The following is a 20,071-nucleotide window of genomic DNA, read 5'->3' on the forward strand; positions in this document are numbered from 1 at the left end:
ACAGTACAGTAAAAAGACTTGAAAAGTTCCTCATTATTATCAACTTTTGTGCTATATATGGGTAAATATCTCTTGTATCAGAAAGATACACCCCTCAACCCATCATTAATTTAAAAAAAAAAAAAAGAAAGAAAGAAACTTTTTTGAGGAAACCTATTGTTTTAGGTCAGGTTGACTTCTACAGTCTCGTAGTACAACTACAGAAACATTTCTATTGGTGTAGAAAGGTTATATCTTTGCTTATTTAATGAAAGGTGGTAGCAATTAATGGAAAACCAGGGCATAATTACCATGCTAGTAACTAGGACTGGTTAAGCTAGCCTATACAAATCTGTATTAAATGAAAAAGAACTTTGAGAGAGGTAAATTGGTTCCGGTGAATATGAAGAAATTTTTCAGATTTTACCTGGATACAAAAGAAGAAATGGATATAGAGATTAATAGTGAATTTCCTTTCTTAGCAAAACTACCTTTTCTTTGTTTCCCTACCTCCCCTTCGCTTCACCAAGTGATATCAGAAGGACTCAAACCAGGCAATTTTCCTACTTTGCCGTGAATTACAGAAGTAGCCTGAGAACAATTGCTAAAGAAATGGATTTTTAAAATCAGCAGTGGTAACAGTACTGGAGGAGACTCAGAACAGACAGCTGAGCCTTACCTAGAACAAGGCTGTCTTTTCTTAGGCGTCTGCATACTCTGCACTGTTCCCGTATGAACTTCTAGACTCACAAAATGCATCAACAGGGTTTTCATCTGTGTCAGCAGCACTAAGATTTTGCCTGATGTGTTCACCCAGAATTTTCCTGCAGGGCCTGAAAAGCTTGGTGCCTGTTGTACTACCATTTTTGTTCCTGTTACCCACATATATTTTCCCTGTGAAGTGTGTTACAGCTTGGGAGTGCCCAGTCCTGTGAAAGGTATATTAGTCAGAGGTGCATAAGTCAAAAGCTTCACAACAGAAATCACAAGGAAATCTAGTAGAAGAGAAAGTAGTGACATTACAGAACAGTTGCTGTAAGTATGCAGATCCTTTTTCTTTATAACTCATGATTTTAAGGTGCTCTTCATCTTTTGAAACGGAGTTGAATTCTCCATGCTTCCTCTCCTTTCCAGATGTCGTGATTCCAATTTTTCCATCAGTATAGGTTCAAAGAACAAGTTGAGTGGATACTTTCCACCACTAAAAAAAAAATCAAGCACAACTAAAACTTGTTGAAACTTCTTATTCTAGCACCTGAATACAGAAGGCTGACAACTTAAATTTAAGAACTACTGTCTATGTGTACCTAGATTTAAAACTACCCATTGTCAAATAAGTCATTTATAAGCATTTGAAAATGAGTTACCATTCAAGCTGAGTTGAAAATTCCTTTTTTTAACCTTTTAGCTACAGACTCTTTCCTAAGACTATGTAAGATTGCAACTCTTTAGCTTAAAAATTTCCTTTAAAAGTTTTATCCTAGCATCCTCTGATGTTTGGATCTTGAAGAAAACTATGGAACAACATAATGTTATGGCTTTGGACTTATGAGCACATCAATGTTGCAGGTTAAAAGTGCTTTATTTGAGGATCTACAAAATGTCAAAACAGTAGAACAGTAATGGGCAGTATGATCAGGCTGTGTCAGAAGGCGTTTTCGGAAAGGAGGTAAAACGGTCCGTTCAATCTTAACTTTGATATTCCTGACTTCTAAGTGCTGTGCTGTTTCATCTAGGAGAGGCCAAACACAGATCTAGTATGGAATTGTGCAGTAAGATCACCAAATTAAACAATTAAGTAATACAATTAAAAAGCTTTTTTTAATAAAGGTTTAAGAGTAATGAGGCAACAAGGATTCACCGTATGGCAACATTTCATTATGAAACTCAGTTACACAGCAAAACTATCAGTTTTCCCTTGTTGCCTTCCAAGAAATTGCTGTTACTTTCCAAAAGACATTATGCTCAATTAATCCCTAGAGGCATCAAGGGATGCTAGCTGCGTGCTCCTCCACCAGAAGCATCCTGTGTACAGCGAAGATGGCAAGCTAATTTGCACAGCTACCCTTCAGGAGGGATTTTGCCATTAGACTGGATGTAACTCCAAACTCTGTATTTACCTCTAACCTTTCCTTCCCTCTACCCCGTATGTGCTCCTGAGCCATTTGTTTACATGAAAAATCTGATAACATTACTAACTTTCCCTGCTCTTTAATCTTTTTTCTTCACCTCCAGATTCATTTTTTGCTTTTTTCCCTGTCACCTTTGCAAAATTGTCCGAGTAGGAAGGGTAGTTAGCCCTTGCTGAGCCTGTGCTCCTAGGGCTAGGTTACCAAGCTGCCTAACTTAAAACTGACTCCAGTATCTTCATGCTATATGCAGTCACTTCTGTCTTCTGACTGCAATATAGACATAAATTTAGCTCAAGAACGCTTTGGAGGGGGAGGCTGTCTTTTCATTACATGCTCAATATCCATTATAATGGAACCTGGCTTCTAGTTCAGGGCCTGAAGGCATATCACAATGCAAATAATAGACCATAATGATAATAAAAAGAAAATTTTCATCACAAGAAACTTGATTAGTCTCCTGCATCCTGGGTAAAAGTGTCTATATTTATATAAAGTTTTACAGTTTTTCTTTTGTGATTTTAAATACAGTGCCAGTTAAGACTAATTCCCTATTTCCCCTGATTTCCATGTATTTATGTCTCAGTATTCCAGTGAGTTCCCTTAGCTGATGTTTGAAATGCATCTCTAAAATTACTGTATCATCCCAAATTTAAGCTTATGGAATCTCCACAGCAACAATTGTATCTGGGTAACAAATTGTTTGTTAAATGAAAATGGAAATGATCAACTACGTGGATTATTTCTTGTGATATTCTTGCAATATAACGCTTTCATTCACATGCTGTTAGAGACTTACTGTGACACACAGCAATGTTTTCAAGATGCCCTACAGCTCCCAAAGGTATCATCATGAGAATTAGAGGTCTCAGCAGTTTCTTGATGGGATGGGATTTAAAGTAATATTTGCACATTATTTTCTTGTTTGAACACTACCCTTAATAGCATATCCAGCTATATCTTCTCTGTTCATTCATACAGAGATTGGGAGAGCCTACAAGAGAAGCAATTGACTTGTGGTAGACTTGCAGTTTTGAAGAACAGATGATTCAGTCACTTGGAGGTCTGCTCTGGATCAGTAGTATCAATCCTACAGCGACTGTACATGAGCAGGAATAAGTTTTCTTTTGGGTTCATTTGCAGAAACTTTTCTACATGCCACAGTGATCCAAATTAATGATATAGGTTTTCCTTTGAGTATTTTTGTTACTAATTTGGTTCAAGTCCCACTTTGGGCCCTACTATGCAGTAAAGATAACTGATTATAATAAAGAAATAATTTAGGAAAAATCAATAGAAGAAACCTTTCTGGCAAAATAATTGTCCATACACAGATATCCAACAATATCGCAAGAATACGGATAAGTACCAATTTAATCACTTTCACAGAAGTTATACGCAGATCTGCCCTAGCTAAAGTAAATTTTAAGAATAATTTGATAAGATTTCTGTTGTAGCTTTTTTTATGGTAAATTATTCTGTGGGAATTGATTCTCAATTCAGTAACAGAGATGCTACTGCCACAATTTTATGTAGACTGTTTACTTGGAGTTTCCGAAAAGTCATTGACATGTAGCTCATTGTTACTGAGGCTACAGCATTTAGACAATTCCATATTGCTGACAACTAAGCGCTACTTGCTTTCTTCGGGGTGTGGCAGAATGTGGATGAGTCTGGGATTAACATGGTGAGAAAGTACCATCAAAACACCAAGATCAGATATGCATAAACCACTCGTAAAAACATTAACGTGCCTACTATCACCATAGTGGAAAATTAGGCATGTTTTTGTTTCTACCTCATTAGCATGTAATGTCTTCAAGGGGATGATGACGGACCCATCCTTCCTGGAGTTTTCATATTAGAGGCAAATCTCTCATCTCAAGAAGAAAGATGCTTCATGTTGTCTGAGCTTCCCAGCCTTTATTCCCACCATCCTCCCAAAGAAAGTCTTTTTTCTTCTTCCACCTCTTCCCCGTGAACTTCCCATCTGTTTCTATTTACTACCAGATTCCCCCCTCCCACACTCCCCATACAGTCGGTGAACCGCACAATGCGCTCCTCCTTCCTCTTCCTCCCCCAGGAGTTTGCCCATGGCAGCTTTCTCCCTCTTCCTGAGGACCTGTTTCCCCAAGCGAGGGGGCGGCTCTCATGGGGCTCGCTGTCCCTGGGGTTTGTGTGGCATCCTGCCTTTGGGCTACGAGAGATTCCCAACCGACCCCGCAGCTCTGCCGACTCCCCATCGCTCCCTGCCACCCACAGGCTCCTCAGCTCGAACCACAGGACGCGGAGCGTAACAACACTGCGTGTCAAGGCATCTGTGCAGAAGGGTATCGTCAAAGGCGGTTAAAACTGATGCTGTTTCTCTGGGAGGACATCCCACTCTAGGGCACGCATCTACACATAGGCATGCGACGTCTCCAATGCAACAGCTCCTCAATGAGTGTATTACTTCTTGCTCCTACACCTGTTTGTGTGTTGGCTAGAAGCTGCTCAGAGCAAGAGCATTCTTAAACACTTATGCAGTACTTAGTGCAGAGACTCTGCAAACCCAAGGTCACACAGCAATAAAAATGCTAGTAATAGATAATGAATGGGAGACTTCAGAAATAAGGGAAGGAAACAAAAGAGGAGCTGACATGATAAATACTTGCAAAATAATAGTAGGGGTCAATCAGGAACCTGCATCCTCTGTCTCCTGTCATTACATGAGGGTAAGAAAATATTGCCTGAAAGTAAAAGCTGGTCTTTAGAAACTCGTGAAAAGAAAATATTTAGAATCATAGAATGGTTTGGGTTTGAAGGGACCTTAAAGATCATCTAGTTCCAACCCCCCTGCCATGGAAAATATTTCCCCTCCCCAGCCACAGTGTATAATTAGCTTGTGGTAATAATTGCCCTTGTGTGACACTGAAGCCAAGTACTCTGTAAGATAGTTACACAGATGATAGTACAAAATACTTGTAGTTATCTGTTTTGTAAGAGGGAACTAATCCCACGCTTCAGGCTGTAGGTCAGTCTCTGTTAAAGAAAAGGAGGAGACCTGATACGCTGGTACTTTCAGAGAGATTGAATATTAGACCTGAGAGACCTATTGTTTGATCCTGTGTGGCATTTTCTACAGGGAAGAGAGCAAGGAGGAAGCAGAAGGCTGGAAGGTCAAGAGGAAAAGTGTGGTAGAAAAAAATAAAAATAAAAATCCATCAGAATAAAAAGAGAATAAAAGAATGCTAAAGAAAATGGCTAGAGTTGATGTTTAGGTAAACTCTCTTTCACTTTGTTCCAGTTTACTGTTTCAGTGGGGGTCTCGAGATTTTTTTATTTAAAGACTGTTTTTACCTGTGTTTTGTAGAAACATGCTTTTGAGGATCATATTTGACTTAGAAGCTACCAGAGTTTACCTAGGCGATTATCACTATACCAGTAAGTTTGATTTTGTTCCCAGTTCTATTTACAGTAATATTGATTTATTACTACAATTAATTAATCCTAGAAAAGAATGTCCAGTAATTAGCAATGTGTGAAGACCAGACACCATGTGCTGTTACAGTTAGAGAAAGTATATATTATAAAGCCCACTACTTGCACACCGGGTGTAAAGAGAAAAAAAATACTTACTTTTAAAAAAGGTTATTGGAGAAAATATGATTTAAAAGTATCTAACTAATGCATAAAATTAAAGGGGTAGCAAAAGATTGATGAACTATTCTGGACAGGATAACAAGATAAACATCTGTTGAGGTTTGAACAACTTTGGTTTGGTTTTGCTTTGGGTTTGATCCTTGTGTCTTCCAGGGTTGATTCCCTGCCAGCCGGTCCCCAAGAAAGAAAGAATTGATTGAATTAAAAATACTAAGACAAAGTTTATATTTTATATGTAACCAACCCATATGAAATAGTAAATAGATGGAATCTTACCTGAAAACTTGAACAAAGTGGTACAAAGTCGATCAGTGTCATTGCATAACACGCATTTACAGTGGAGCTATTCTGAACCGTGTGTTGGAGTTACTCCTTTCCAGTATTTGCTGGGCTGTCCTTAGTCCAAGTGAACTTGACATCTTTCAAAAAAATGTCCTTTAAAAAAAAATGCAGCCTGGCAACAGAGTGCCTCCCCAGAAATCGAAAATATTAACTGTCAGAACAGTATGTCCACCAATAAAAGTGGTGCTCCACAGTGTAATTTTTAATCTGTGTTTTCAGTTTAACTGGTAGCTCACTGTTGTTTTGAGAAAACACAGTAGGGAGTGCCAGTGAAACCTTAAAACATAGAAAATTACATCTGGGACAGAGATATCCCATGCACACATCCATCTCATTGAGTTACTTTAGTGTTTCTGAGTTTTGTCTGGTATTCATGCAGGACAGTAATTGCAGCATAAACAAGTAAAGAGCAAATGTATCTTTATTTGGGTTACTCTACTTTCTATCCTACTGTTTTCTCCTTTATATTAGCCCCTATTCCATGCCCCAGGGCTCCTTACCAGCTCCTCATTAAGGCATGCACCTTCTTGTGGCTCCCTATCAGCCTCCTGCACTGCAGCAATTAACCCATTATAGTACCAAGTACGCAGCTGTTGCAGCATTTATTCAGATTCATAATACTCTCTCATTGCATGCCAGGTTTTAAAATGAATTTTGAAGGAAATGGGAGATGAGTTGAAATGCGTCAGGTTTTTTACCAAAAATAGAACATGCCATACTGCTCTCATAACTTTCTTTCATAAATAATGGGGTTTTTTTAAAGAAAGGAAAGACAATAGATCTCACTCCTGCGGGCATCCGTAAATCATACTACAGGGAGTTGCAGGGGGGGAGGGGTATTATTTAAACTGGAGAAAGCAGAGATCAGTTGGAAGAACTGTAAGGAGCTGACTGAATAAGAGGTGACCATGGGTTGTGCTGAAAACGGATCTGTTGGGATGGACAGAGATTAATAGTGGAGTGCTACAGAGAATGCTCTTAGGATTGATCATTTTGTAGGGTCATATTTCCGTTAATAACCACCCTACAGAAAAGGAAGTATGTGCTATTGAAATTTTCTGATTACAAAAAACTACCAATGTTAAGTTGTAATAGTGCAAGCAAAGGAAAGGGAAGAAAACAAATGGTAAGAGACCAGGGGAAATCTGGGGGTATAGCCTCAAGATGGTACACTTCAGAAGACAAATAATGCAGCAATGGTTTTAGGCACCCAGTTTGGGTGGATAGGATTGCTTCAGCAGTTGACTGAAAAAGGGATACAAGTTAGGTACTTAAACAATTTGGATCACACTCCTTGCTAATAAAAGGTGGGCGTGAGTCTTAGGTATGTTGTGCCTATACAACAGAAGAGTGATCTGGCGATGGTGGGATTTTTTTTCTGTTTTTCATTGAATGCTGTTGCTCTAGACACAGTACAGGTACACAGTATACAACTTGGGTCACCCATGTTGCAAGAAAATTAATTCAAATTGGGACAAGCACCAAGAAGGTGTACTGGGAGGAGGAGGAGAAGCTATCTAATAAGGGAGACTAAAAGTGCTTCACTTGTTCACACAAACAAAACAAAGGCTGAGAGGGGACATAACTGTTGTCTATAAATATACAAGGAGGGAGAAGAGCTATTTAATGGACAATGTTGACATAAGAACAAATGGTTATGAGATGGCCATGAATAAACTCAAACAGGAACTTAGGAGGAAGCACTGGAATGAAATCCTGAAGCAGCCCTCCAACAGGAGCAGGGGGAGCAAGAAACTTCACTGGTTCCAGCATGAAACTCGAGCACTTCATGAAACCAATTATGTGACGTGTGGTTGACAGCAAAAGCTGGGGTTTGAACTTGATGCAGGAGGTCCTTTTAAATCCTATTTCCTACGTTTCCAGGGGAAGCTGATTTAAATCTTTAGCAAGAGATATCTTAGATGCTGATAACAATAATTAATACCTTACACTCCAGTAATACTCTTCCACCTAAAGACCACAAAGCACATTGAACACATGTGGGAATTGAACATCTAAATATCCACCTGTGTTGTTACTGTTATTTTGCAGCCAGGAAATTGGGATCCCCTGAGCAACTCTTTTTGGATCACTTGGAAAAATCTGTAAAAATGAAGAATAGACCTCACAGATCTCCTAGTTTTAAGAATAAACCTGTAGTTCTGAAAATTGTCATCATGTTTTCAAGGCTTTTTAATTCCAGAAAATGTATGAATTGTATACAATTGCTTGTACAAAGCTATAAGCCATATGCTGTTTAGCTTAAAATGTCAATGAGCGAGTCAGCAACAACAAGAAAATGAAGGTGTTTGTAAATGTTGCATTTAAAAAGCATTTAGAAAAATGAGAGCGGTCCTCCAAAGATGTACGCATCTTCAAAATCAGAACAATGCAGTATTTCACAAGTCATTAAATAACGTGTCACGTAGCTGCAAACAAGAATCATATAGCTTGAAAAAATGTTGTTTTCCTCTTGGGGAGTTGGAACAGCACCAGTTCCGTGTGTGTTAATTCCCACTCTGACTTCCACCGGGAAAGGCGCCAGGGGTGGCGAGAGATGGAGAGCAGTCGCTCCCTGGCTCTGCTCCCTGCCCTGAAACCCTTCCCTCCCAAACCTGCAGAACCCCAGCCACACTTGCTGGCGTGCAAACAGGCATCCAGCACACAGAGGAGACTGAACATGCTGGTTTGGCTCTTTTCTGAGGGCCTAAAGTCCTCTGTCTGTCTCACCCCTACTCTTCCACCCTCCATCGGGGGGGAGGGGGGGAAATCCTTAAGTTCGTCTGATTTCTACGCTGATCCCTAAATAGCGAAGCGCTGCATACAGAGATGCATTCAGAGGAAGAGCTGATTTACACAATTCCCACCTACCAATATCCTCCTGTTTCGTCCAGTGCCATGTCAGATGCTGCGTATGGTCCCTGAACAGAGCAGTAAGGCCATTGCCCTCTGCTCCTTCAAATTCCTCCCCTCTGTGGCCTCTGCCAGGGCATTTACAAGCCCCAAGCAAAGGTGTGCCAGAAGGGCTCCAATGCCTGTGTAGAGCCATACCCCAAAAGAACAGGCTCTGCCCAGAAAAATATATACTCTAAATCAAAGGAAACCACACACATGTAGCTGAACACAGAAGTTGGCTCCAGCGGTGTGCAGACCCTGTTGAAAGCAGGTCCTTGAAACAAGACCAAGTACCTGCCCAGGGTAAACCAGTTTTAAGGATAAAGACTACGGTTCAGCAAATCTGGGGTGGGAAGCAGCATTGTGCTGGGGGCAGGGAGGGATGGGAAAGGCACACAGAGAATTTGACAGTCATCTGAATCCACTTCATGTCAAGAAAGCCAATTATTTTCTAGGTGGCTAAAATTTACGTACACTTCTTTATAATTGGGGAAGATATGACCATGTAGAGGACCGATGGTTAGACTGCCCACACCCTTCACTTGCTGCTTACTCTCCTGGACCCTAATCTCTCCAGTGGACAGAACACAGAGCCTTGTTTTCCTAAAGCTCAAAACAATGAGACCCTGATCCTTATAATACTATACAAATAGTATAAACAAATCATAGCAATTCCCATACACAAAAAGGCCCATAAAAATATATGCTCTGTTTAAGTCAAAGGAAATTGCACGTGTGTAGCTGAGCACAGAAGTTGGCTCAAAGCCCACTTGTAACTAAGCCACGCATGTGAGAACAGAATAGAGCCCATTGTCTCTTGAGAGCTTTTTAATTTTTCATTGTTGTTCTCTAGTACATGAATTACCTAAACTAAAAAACAGAATTTTTCTCCAATGTAACACGTCTCTGACAGGTAATTTTTTTTACTTTTTTTTTTAAATCTCTTAACTCTCACTTTAGAGACTGCTGAGAGAAAGTAATGTATGTCTAGAGTCTCTTCCTATAGACTTTCCTTTCCAAGGAAAGTTTCATCTGCTGTGGACGATGCCTGGAGCAGCCTCTGATCAAGTTCTGCCTGAACTCATTTCATCCAAGACAAGCGGTGAAGGATTTCCTCCCTCAAGTTCCCACACAGCCTTTTCAAGGCTGCACTTCTCCACATAGGGACTAGAAGACAGACTGCACTAGAAGAGACAGAGTGGGAAAGTGTCCTTTCTGGCTTTTCTCAACTTACAATATAGTTTTACTGGCCTTCCCTTTGTTTCTGCCACTGCCTCTTTCTAAGGGTCTGCTGAAGAGCAAAGTGAAATATAAAGATCAATACAGTTTCCAACCACATTAAGTTCCCAGCAGTTTTTCTGCAGAGTTTTAGCCCAGTGGTGTCCATTCCTTCCTATTCCTCCTCTCTTACCTTCAGCATTTTCTCCCTGTCTCACCAAAAGATCTTTGCAGAAACCCAAACTGAAGAAAAGTGACATGGAGGCTTGTTTCCTTACTTTGCTGGAGAAAGATGACAGCATGAGAAGGATGTTTAGTCTAAAATCTCTTCATGGCTGCTGCTTCTGCCCTGGGAGAATCTGCCTTGGTTCTAGATGGAGTTCCTAACCTCTAAAGAGGAGCTGGCTGGAAGTCTTGAAGAGTGGCCATCTGGCTGAAGCAACCTTGGACCAAACAATCTCAACAGCCAGAATTCTAGTCCCTGGCCCCATCTCCTTCTCTCCCAGCCTCCCTACCCACCTGAAAAGGCTCCATTGAACAGGTAGAACTGCATCACTAAAAATAAATCCCCAGCTTGTGTTAACAGTCTTCATCTGTCTGCTCTCTCACATCCAAAACCTCAGTATCTAAAACAAAGGTGGGTTCCTTTTGGTTTCAAAGCAGCTCAGGTAGAGTAGAAGACAATTCAGAAACTTGAGAAAATCTGTAGAAATAAAAAAATCTGATGATGACCTGATAATGTGTGACTTAAAGGTATTTTACTGGCATTTAATAACACTGTGGAGGGAAGGAAGCATTGAAAGAGTAGTTGTTTATTTATTATTTTCAACTTCAGCATTCATTTCATACATATTAGAGAGCTCGAATGAAACCACATTAGTGGCTAGGAGGTGCACTTCACTGTGAGCTTGTGGGAGGTCTTGTGCTTGAAGACACTGAAGTATTTTGCTTTTAAATGCTCTGTGCTTTTTTTTTTAAACTTTTTTTTTTTTTAAAAAAAGAGTTATGGGATTTAATTAAATTGGTGGTCTGTTGGCTTTTTCCAGAAGTTACCCAGAAGCTGTCTCCTGTATCCCGCTCTGTTCCTCTCTCTCCTTTTCCCTTGCAGAAGCTTTTGCTAGGCATGTACATCCATTTCAGAATCTAATCATAGACAACTTAAATCTTTCCAACGTTACCCACATTAGTAATTGCAAAATAATAAACATGACAAAATTCAGATTAATAGGGCATCCTGCGCAACTCGGATGGCGGGGAGAGCCCTCTGGAATTCTAAGCGTAATAGGTCTGTGTTTATTTCTCAACCGACGGCATAATGTGACTGATTTACAAGAGTTTAACTCAAGTGTTAATCTGACAGTGACGAAGAGCTTCTCAGTGGCAGAATCACTTACACTATCATATTAGTTGCCTCCTCTATTAAAGCAGTGTGGTCGATAATTGGAATGCTTTTATGTCTAGTGGTTCTGACAAGGCTCTCTTTAGGTCACATATGGGCGGTCTGGCTTGCTGCACAGCTGAACAGTGGCAAATGATTTAAACTGAGAAAGTATTGTTCTCCTCGTATTATGGAGCAAGGGCAGTTCAAGGAAAGTAAGGCTCTGCACCGGCTACCTGCTGGTGTGTAGTAAAATAAGATGGACATGATACTGGGTTGGGAGTACAATTAAATCTATTTTGCACCAATGTGTTGGTGGACAGATGAGTTTCCACATGGCAGAGCTTTATGATCTTTAAGGTAGACTGAACTAATAGATTGGTGTGGAGCGCACTGAAGTTACTAAGGATGAGAAAGCAAGCAGCAGTACATTTGAACTACAGGTTTCTCATATGCTCCACGTCATGCTGAGTTTTTATAGCTCCTGGCTTTCAAAAAGCCTGTTTCAAAGAGGTTTGCGCTAGACTGGGCATGCAGTTTTGCTCTGCAGATATTGTCGCTACCGATTTAGTGGAATGCAATTAGGAAGCCTAAATTAAGTGGTAATGGAGAACCAGCTCTTGAAACTGGGGTTTCCACGGCAACCACTGCTTACAATACAGCCTTCAGTTAGTTTTCCCACTTTATCTGCAAAATGCACAATTGAGCTTTAAAACAGCTTTGTGCTGAAAAGCGCACTGTAAACAACTGTTTGCAATGAGAGTTTTACACTGTCTTTAAATACAACAAGCTATCAAATAAAATTTACTTGTCCACACTAATAAAAAAAAAAAAAATTTCATGCAGTACAGAACACTAAAGGGTCCAGAAACTTATTATTCATTCTGGAAATTTATATATAATACAAAAATCCAAGACCTTGTGGGTCCTCAATTTGTCTTTTAAGTCTTATCGTTATTCCTCAATTTTAAGACATATAATCCCATATCTCTCAGTAGTGAGAAGAACTGAGCATTTTGGTACGAATACTGCATTTATCGCAATAGCAATGCTATATAGTTATAAAGGGCTTTTTGTCTAATAAGAACTAATAAATGTGCATTTTGATCAGACTTCATTTAACATCTAGCAATCTTTTACAGATTTTTTTTTACCTTTATAATACATTATTAAATCCTTCATAAATGTTCATATTTTATGGCAAAGTAACGCTGTGCCATTCCTGAACTGCTTAACATTCTTGATTGCTTTAGGATCATAGCCCAACTTTTGCATCTTGTCAAATGTAACCGCAGGTGATTAAATATGCGTAAAATACGGGAAAGTGGAAAGGATGACGTTAAGGTCATATGTGTAATTTGTATTGACCGCCCTTTTCATGATAACCCCATCAAACTGAATCTCTAAGCTGAAATTACGTATTTGCAACCAAGTGTTTCTCCTCTGTTGTACAATCACAACTCTTGGATTAATGCTGTCAGGTGATTTGTAAGAGTTGAGATTTCGGCAGGTTTTAATTTTCCTTTTTTTTTTCCCCATTTTATACTTATTTGTTTTAATCCAGATAAAAATCCCAGAGAAAACATTGTGTAAACTTCACCGAGATAATTTCAGAAGAGACATCATGTAATTTTGCTTTTTGGCCTATCAGCTGTCAGAGTAACTCTTTCAAGGCAGTGTTCATTGGAAAAAAAAGAGAAAAAAACACTTACACCACCAAAGGATCACACAGCAAGTGAAAACACACCGAATTTGTGTCTCAGCTGAAGTACAGCAACCCAAGCACCTTGCAGCGTTTCAAGGCTGGCGCACTCATGTGCGTGTGTGTGTGTGTGTGTGTGTGTTATAGCAACCTCTCCGGGTCGATGCAGGGAGAAGGAAAAAGGGTGTGGGGGTGAAGGTGGTGGGAAGGGGAGAGAAGGGGGAGGCATGGGTGCCTTCCCTCAGGAGCCCGCTGGTCAGAGGACTGTATCTTGGCATCCGCAGTCATGTACAAATCTGGATTTGATATAGTCTCCGCAGACTCTGAACGTGCCAGGCAGGGAAGCTTGCCCTTCACAGTACGGGTGCGCTTTCAGCCGCGGTGATCGGGCTGCGCCTATTCTGATCTGCTCGAAACAGCCTTTTCAGCGCTAACCGAAACCAGAATGAGGGTGGGAAGGCTGATTGCAAAGTTCACATCTCCTCCGCTGTGTGCCAGTGCTAATGGGAGTTTCTCCTGTGACGGGTAGGTCATAAAACACACAGCTGTAGAGACTGTGCAGGGTGAACAAATCAAAGAACTTAGTAATAAAAATGATGTGTGTGCCAATATCATTTAATATTAACTTGTGAAAATTGTTGAAGAAACACATCTTTGTCATATATCAGAATAGGCTCTAAAGCTGAATCAACGGATTAATAGGGTTATTTGTAACGATATTGTCCTCGAAAAGGCTATATTATTTAGGAATCAGAGTTGGAAATTATAATTTCTTTAATGATTTTTCATCACATAAATTAGCCTGCCTCAACTCCTCCGTCTAGAAGGCAAGAGGAGAGGTTGAGCTGGTCCCCTTCTTCATTCTTACACAAAATCTGCTCATTTGGACGGATCCCAAATTTTAAAGAAACAAGTTCCTGGAAGAAATGCAGAATGCCAGTGCGCACAAGACTTTCACAGGGCATCTCGTTTCAACACTGACTGCCTGCATTTTATCGGAGTACTAAAGGACACATTGAAATTATTTTGTTCTGGCACCGGCGCGCGTTGTGATGTGTATGCATTCAATTGCACTTGACAAATCTTTGGGGCAAACAAAATGGTCTAATGTAAGGAAATATCTTAGCATATTCCAAAATGACATTTTTAGACCAAACATGTGTTCGATTGATTTGCCTTCTCCAGAGATCACTTTTGAATCCAGGCCAGCGATAAGCAGGGGGGCAGGTTCTCGCTGAAGGCCAGGCGGGTCAGCCGTGCTTCCGCTGGTATTTCCTGCGCTGCAGAGTCCCGTACCTAACTGTACAAATAGCTCCACATGGCATCCTGAGAGCGTGCCAGGGAATTTTATGATCACTCGCCAAGTATGGTTGTCAGGTTCCACTCCACTGCTGTGTGTGTATGTGTGTGCTCATATGTGTGTGTGGCTGGAGCTAACTTCAGACTAATTACCATAATCCAAACAGGGCCTTTACCATCTTATTTGCATTCAGCCAGCAGTGCTGTTTTTATCAGCACCACTACTGAATTGTTGCAAAGTTTTAATTATCTTGACAACTCTCCTTTTTTTTTTTTATTCATTCCTCTTTTTTTTTTTTTTTTTCTTTTCTCCCCCCTTGGGTTGTGTTTGGATTTCAGCAGTCATACCCCTACGGCGGCAATCAGATTTCTGCAATAGGAAGTTTTCTCACTTCTTCTTCCTCTAGTAGTAATTTATAGCATCCCACCTCAAAGGCTGCTCAGACTGGGGACAGAGACGGAGGGAGGTTATCTTTATTAATTAATACCTAATATTTTTTGCAGCAAAAGTCACTCCGAATGCCTCTTTTTAAATTGTATTTGAAGCCCTGGTGTAACTTTACACATGTGTGTAGGCTTGCTGAACTGAAGGAAACCATTTCCTATGCAGAAAGCTACCTCCTTGCATAAATGTTTGCCAGACTAGAGCTTTAGTTGTCATGTTTTCTGTATTTCCATAATCTTTTGATTTAGGATTAGTATAAAATGTATCATGTCACTTATATTTGCTCTCTCTCAAATACTCTGCGTTTTCAGTATTTGAATGCTAAGTTAGACAAATTCAACCTTGAAATAAGACACCGTTTCCTAGCAGTAAGGGTAATTAAACACTAGAAGAGCTTACCCAGGGAGGAGGTGGACTCACCATAGCTTGGAGTCTTTAAAATGAGATTAGACATCTTTCTGAAAGACATGATTTAATCCAGCTTCTGGGGAAAGATTCTAGTGTCTGTATACGGGAGGTCAGACGAGACGATTGCCAAAGTCCTTTTCGACTTCTAAGCCTGTCGGCCTAGAAATCTGAGTTTGGGTATGTTTTGGTTCACATTTAAAGATCAGTTATAACATCTACACACAGAAATTGTCTTTTGGGAGTATTAAGACAAAATATTTTTCAAAACTGTGTTGTCCGCTACAGACAATAATGTTTGCTTGCTAAGTTTTGCATTGCCTTTCGGTTTGCTCTTATAAGTAGTTAAAAATCACAAAGGTTAATGCAGACTAAAATACTCCAGTATGAGATCATTATGGAGAAATATAAGGCTTTAAAGCCTCAAGAATCATGAACTGAACAAATGCAAAAATTATTTCTAGTCTGTTGGTTTCTCAGGTGCAATAAATGTTTTTTTTAAAAAAACACAATTAATATTTTTCTAACCGTGGAATACTGTGATTGCATTTAGCTTCTCATCTTTTATGAGGTTTATGCATCAGATATTGCATATAATCACTATCAAACGACATGGTGGTATTCTGTTCATCTAAAAGGTAAACAAATTCTGTTTAACAGTCGTTAGACAATTGTTTTGCTGCAGTCTGGTCTTATGAACACCTTATCCTTGTTTTCCCTTTAAAAGAAAAAAAAAAATTAAAGGTAAGAACCATTAGGGATTTCTCTTTAAATCCAGCAATCTATGCATACTACTAAGAATCAATGCTCTGTAAGCTGTCTGGTGTTCTGCAATAAATTCTAGCTTTTATAGACTTTTGCTGGGCCAGGTAGCTGCTAATGCCATAGAAATTGATTATTTGTGGTGTTCTTATCGCTGCTTAAAATATCTAATTGCTTTTTCTCCACAGATTTGGATTTGGCTTGCTTGATGCTGGACGATTAATGAAGGAAGCCCTAACTGGACAAATGTTGGTCTCCTGAGACAATGTGTTGTTGATAACAGGTCTGATTTGAGCAAGTCTAGTCAAATTCAATTTTAATAGTATTTAAAGGCACACGCAGGACACATATCACTGAGCTTTGGGCTGGTTGGTTTGGTTTTTAAGCCTGTTGTACTACCAAAGTTTATTCCCATTAAGTATTAAGTTTTGCAAAGCAGCAAAGACACATTTGTGTCAGCTGCAGAGACACGTATTTTGCCTCAGTGTAGTAAGTTTTGTTCAAAATTTGCCTTTATTCTTTCATACTTATGCAGACTGGGGTATGTAGTTCATCACTGTATGACTGTTCCTGTGGAGGAATTATTACACTCTGATTATTTTGAACCCTAAAAATTATTGATTGAGGTAAGAAGAGACAAGAAGGTATTGCAATCAGTTCTCAATCTAGTAAGGGCAGCCTTCTTTAAAGGCAGCTAATCCTTAGCCTAAAAGCTGTATGCAGTTGCTGCTGCTCCCGTAGGATTTTTCACGTAGCTGTGCCTGTGTCATTTACGTGAAGTTAAGTACGAATCGTTTGCCACTGCACTACCAAATCAAGATAACCACCAAACATCAAGTTACTATCTTACTGGATCACTGCTCTGAGTGTGAAATTCAGCTCACAGCTCCAGCTGAGGTGGAAAAAGATCTCCCATCCCACCAGAATGCTGGACTCCAGAATGTTTCCCTTCTGCGTCAAGATGAAGCAATGACATCTAGAGTCAGTAGGGTCTAGAGTACTTTACTCCTTCCAAGACCTCCCATTTTCTAGAGATAGGTAAACCAGGGAGAAGAGGGACTTGCACCCATGCACCTCGCACCCTTGCTAACCATGGTGCCAGTCTTTCTTTGTCCCCAAAAGGGGTTGTTAGGTCAGCAGCTAGCTCCCTGAAGGTCTAGGCACAGCACCGCACCTCATTTTTAAGCAGTAGTTTGCTTGTGCTTGTTGTCTTTTAAACGCTATGCAGGGAAAGGTAGAAATCTCAGAGTGGGAACCAAAACGGACGGACAGGGAAAGGCTCAAGCATAAGGGCTCTGCTCCAGCACGTGTCAGTAATCACAGTCCTTTTCAGCAATGTGGCCCCTAGTCAGCTTGGGGCCTGGAGTCCTCTCCTTGGGCTGATGCTAACAATATTTGATTCAAATAAATTAATAAGCTCATTCTTGTCTTCTGCAGTATTATCACAGTCATAGCAGAGAAGCTGTAAACTAATCTTTTACCTAACAACCTACTAGTGGTTTAGGCAATGTGTCACGTATGAGGACACCCCAGGTCGGTTCCCTCTCCAGCCCCAGGACAGTCAGTTGTGTCACTGCCATCTTGCAGGGGCACCCCTTTGCCACAGGGCTCTGAATCAGGGTGTTCCCTCTCTGTTGCAGAAATACCACACTTTAAGAAACAATTTAAGGTTTATTGGTCTGGAGAAAACAAAAGAGGTACCATAATTTTCTGCATGTTTTTCAAGCATTATTACAGAAAGGGCAGGAATGCACTAGAAACGTGCAATCCTGTGGAATGGTTGCTTCCCAAAGATGTCTCCTCCATCCAATCCTACAGTGATTCTCCAGCAAAGCAATGGCTGGGAGTTACACCCCTGAGGCAGAGGAGCACTCTCCCTTTTCTCTGGATCAATGTTACCATGTAAAAGGCACAGAAAGGAAGTCTGTTTCTCAATATTGTACCTACTTGAGGCTCCTGAAGGGGTGATTAATTAGGTGTGATTAATTAAACCACAAGTCATGACCTTCTTTTTTTCCTGTCACATTACGTATAAACAAGAGGGCAGTCAGTGAAGTTAAATAGTATAGGATAGTAAATTTAGAGGAAATAAAAAGAAATCAGTTGTGTTGCATGTAGTCAACCTATGGGATTTGCTGCTACAGGTGACCATCTGATAAATAGGGTTCCTCGGCTGGAAAGAGTAGTTGCTAATGCTATTTCCATAACAGATGGGACCAATCCTGTATTCCTGGGACTTCTGGGTGCACTGGGAAGGCAGAAGTGAGTCCTGCTTGGCTAATAAAGTAAGAGCAAGTGCCCAACGTGCTGGGAAGTCAGGCAGGAATGTTGTTCTCCACAGAGAGCAGCACTGCACTATTAGCTTGATCTATGACTTGCCATTTCGTGGTTTAGTTGTTTGTTTATTTATCTGTCTTTTTAATTCCTCTGGAAAATACTGTACTGGCTCTCTCTGTTGACTGAATGACCAGGCTTGGGCAGAAGATATAGCATTCTTCTTCTCTGACCTTTATATCAAAATTGATTAACAATAATTCTTTTGCAGAGAAAGATTGACAATAGGATGTGGATGTTCATCTTTAATGAACTCTAGTTACCAAAGTGGAAACCAGCTAACTTTGATGGTGTGGCTGACCACCTTCTCTGCAATAGCTGAGTATTTATTCTTTCTTGAAATGGTAAAGTAATACTATATCCGTAGATAAGATGAAGAACCACCTGTTGCTCTAGTTGATTTTTCTCTCTCATATCATTGGGAATCCAAATGTTCTTGGGACCTTTCTCGTTACTGGCAGTAGCAGGATGTGCTGGCTAGTATTTATGCAGTCAGAAATGGCATAACTTAGAATTAGAGCCTGTGTAATCCTGTCAAGCATTCAGAATTATTATGTTTATGTATTTTAATCTTTGTAAAGTAAGGAGTCCCCTCATAATCTAATTGGTTTTGTTTATTATAATGTCTGCCATTTTACAGAATAGATGACTGGAAGGTGCCTACTTTATATTGTTCTCACTTCCTAATAAAAGATCTTATTTAAAAGAATCTTTCTTTTCAATTCTGAAAATACTCCCCTGATCTCATGAAGCCCAAAAAAGATGAAGTGTTATTTTTCCTTTTTGTTTGTGACAATACAAATTGAACACACCTATGGGGAACTAATTACTATGGGGTTTTTGTTTGGGTTCTTTTTTTTTTTTTTTTTTTTTTTTATACAGAGCAAACCTGTTAACTGTGAATGTGAAGAGATGAAGCAAGCAAAAAACAAAAGAAGTGTGAAGACCTTTGCTGCCATATCATCTATGACACTGTATCAGCTCTTAGTTTTAGGATCGATGAGTGAATAGGTATGTAAGAGAGACACTGTTATTCTACAAAGAAGGGTTATTTCAAAGGAAATAAAGACAAAATTTAAAAGGCATATAAATACATTCACAGACACTATAAGATGGCAACATCAGAGAGAGAGCTTCATTTGGTTCTCTTTTAATTTCAGATCTTTACAGTGGAACAGTATTGTGCAAAGGTCTAGATAATAATGTCCTTGATCTTATCAAATATTGCCATAGTACTAGTATTGCCACTTTCCTGTTGAGGTTACTCATGTAAGAGAAACAGCTCTGTTGTACAAGTTAAAGGTTCACCTTCTGTCCTTCATTTTTGTACTTAAATCAGATTTGAGCATTTCAATGTTCATGCAAATTGCAGCATCTTTCGGAGTTGTGCACTTTACATTGTAAGACACTTTGTTAATTGTAGAGGTAATAGATATCATCACCTTTGTTTAACCATGAAAGTGCTGATTTTCAAATTACTTGAAGTTTTAATTACTGTGATTATAACTCAGTACTGCTTCCATGACATTTCACATGCAGAA

General features: G+C 39.8%; 1 long non-coding RNA gene across 1 annotated transcript; it reads left to right on the forward strand.

The window, feature by feature from the left end:
• The first annotated feature begins 13,491 nt into the window (after positions 1 to 13,491).
• On the forward strand, positions 13,492 to 19,515 carry LOC142600143 (uncharacterized). Its single transcript, XR_012833600.1, has 4 exons — positions 13,492 to 13,810; positions 16,385 to 16,479; positions 18,742 to 18,874; positions 19,413 to 19,515. It is a non-coding gene; the product is annotated as an uncharacterized LOC142600143 (long non-coding RNA).
• The last annotated feature ends 556 nt before the right edge of the window (positions 19,516 to 20,071 follow it).

Source organism: Balearica regulorum, chromosome 1 (assembly GCF_011004875.1).
Source record: "Balearica regulorum gibbericeps isolate bBalReg1 chromosome 1, bBalReg1.pri, whole genome shotgun sequence".
Classification (NCBI taxonomy): domain Eukaryota; kingdom Metazoa; phylum Chordata; class Aves; order Gruiformes; family Gruidae; genus Balearica; species Balearica regulorum.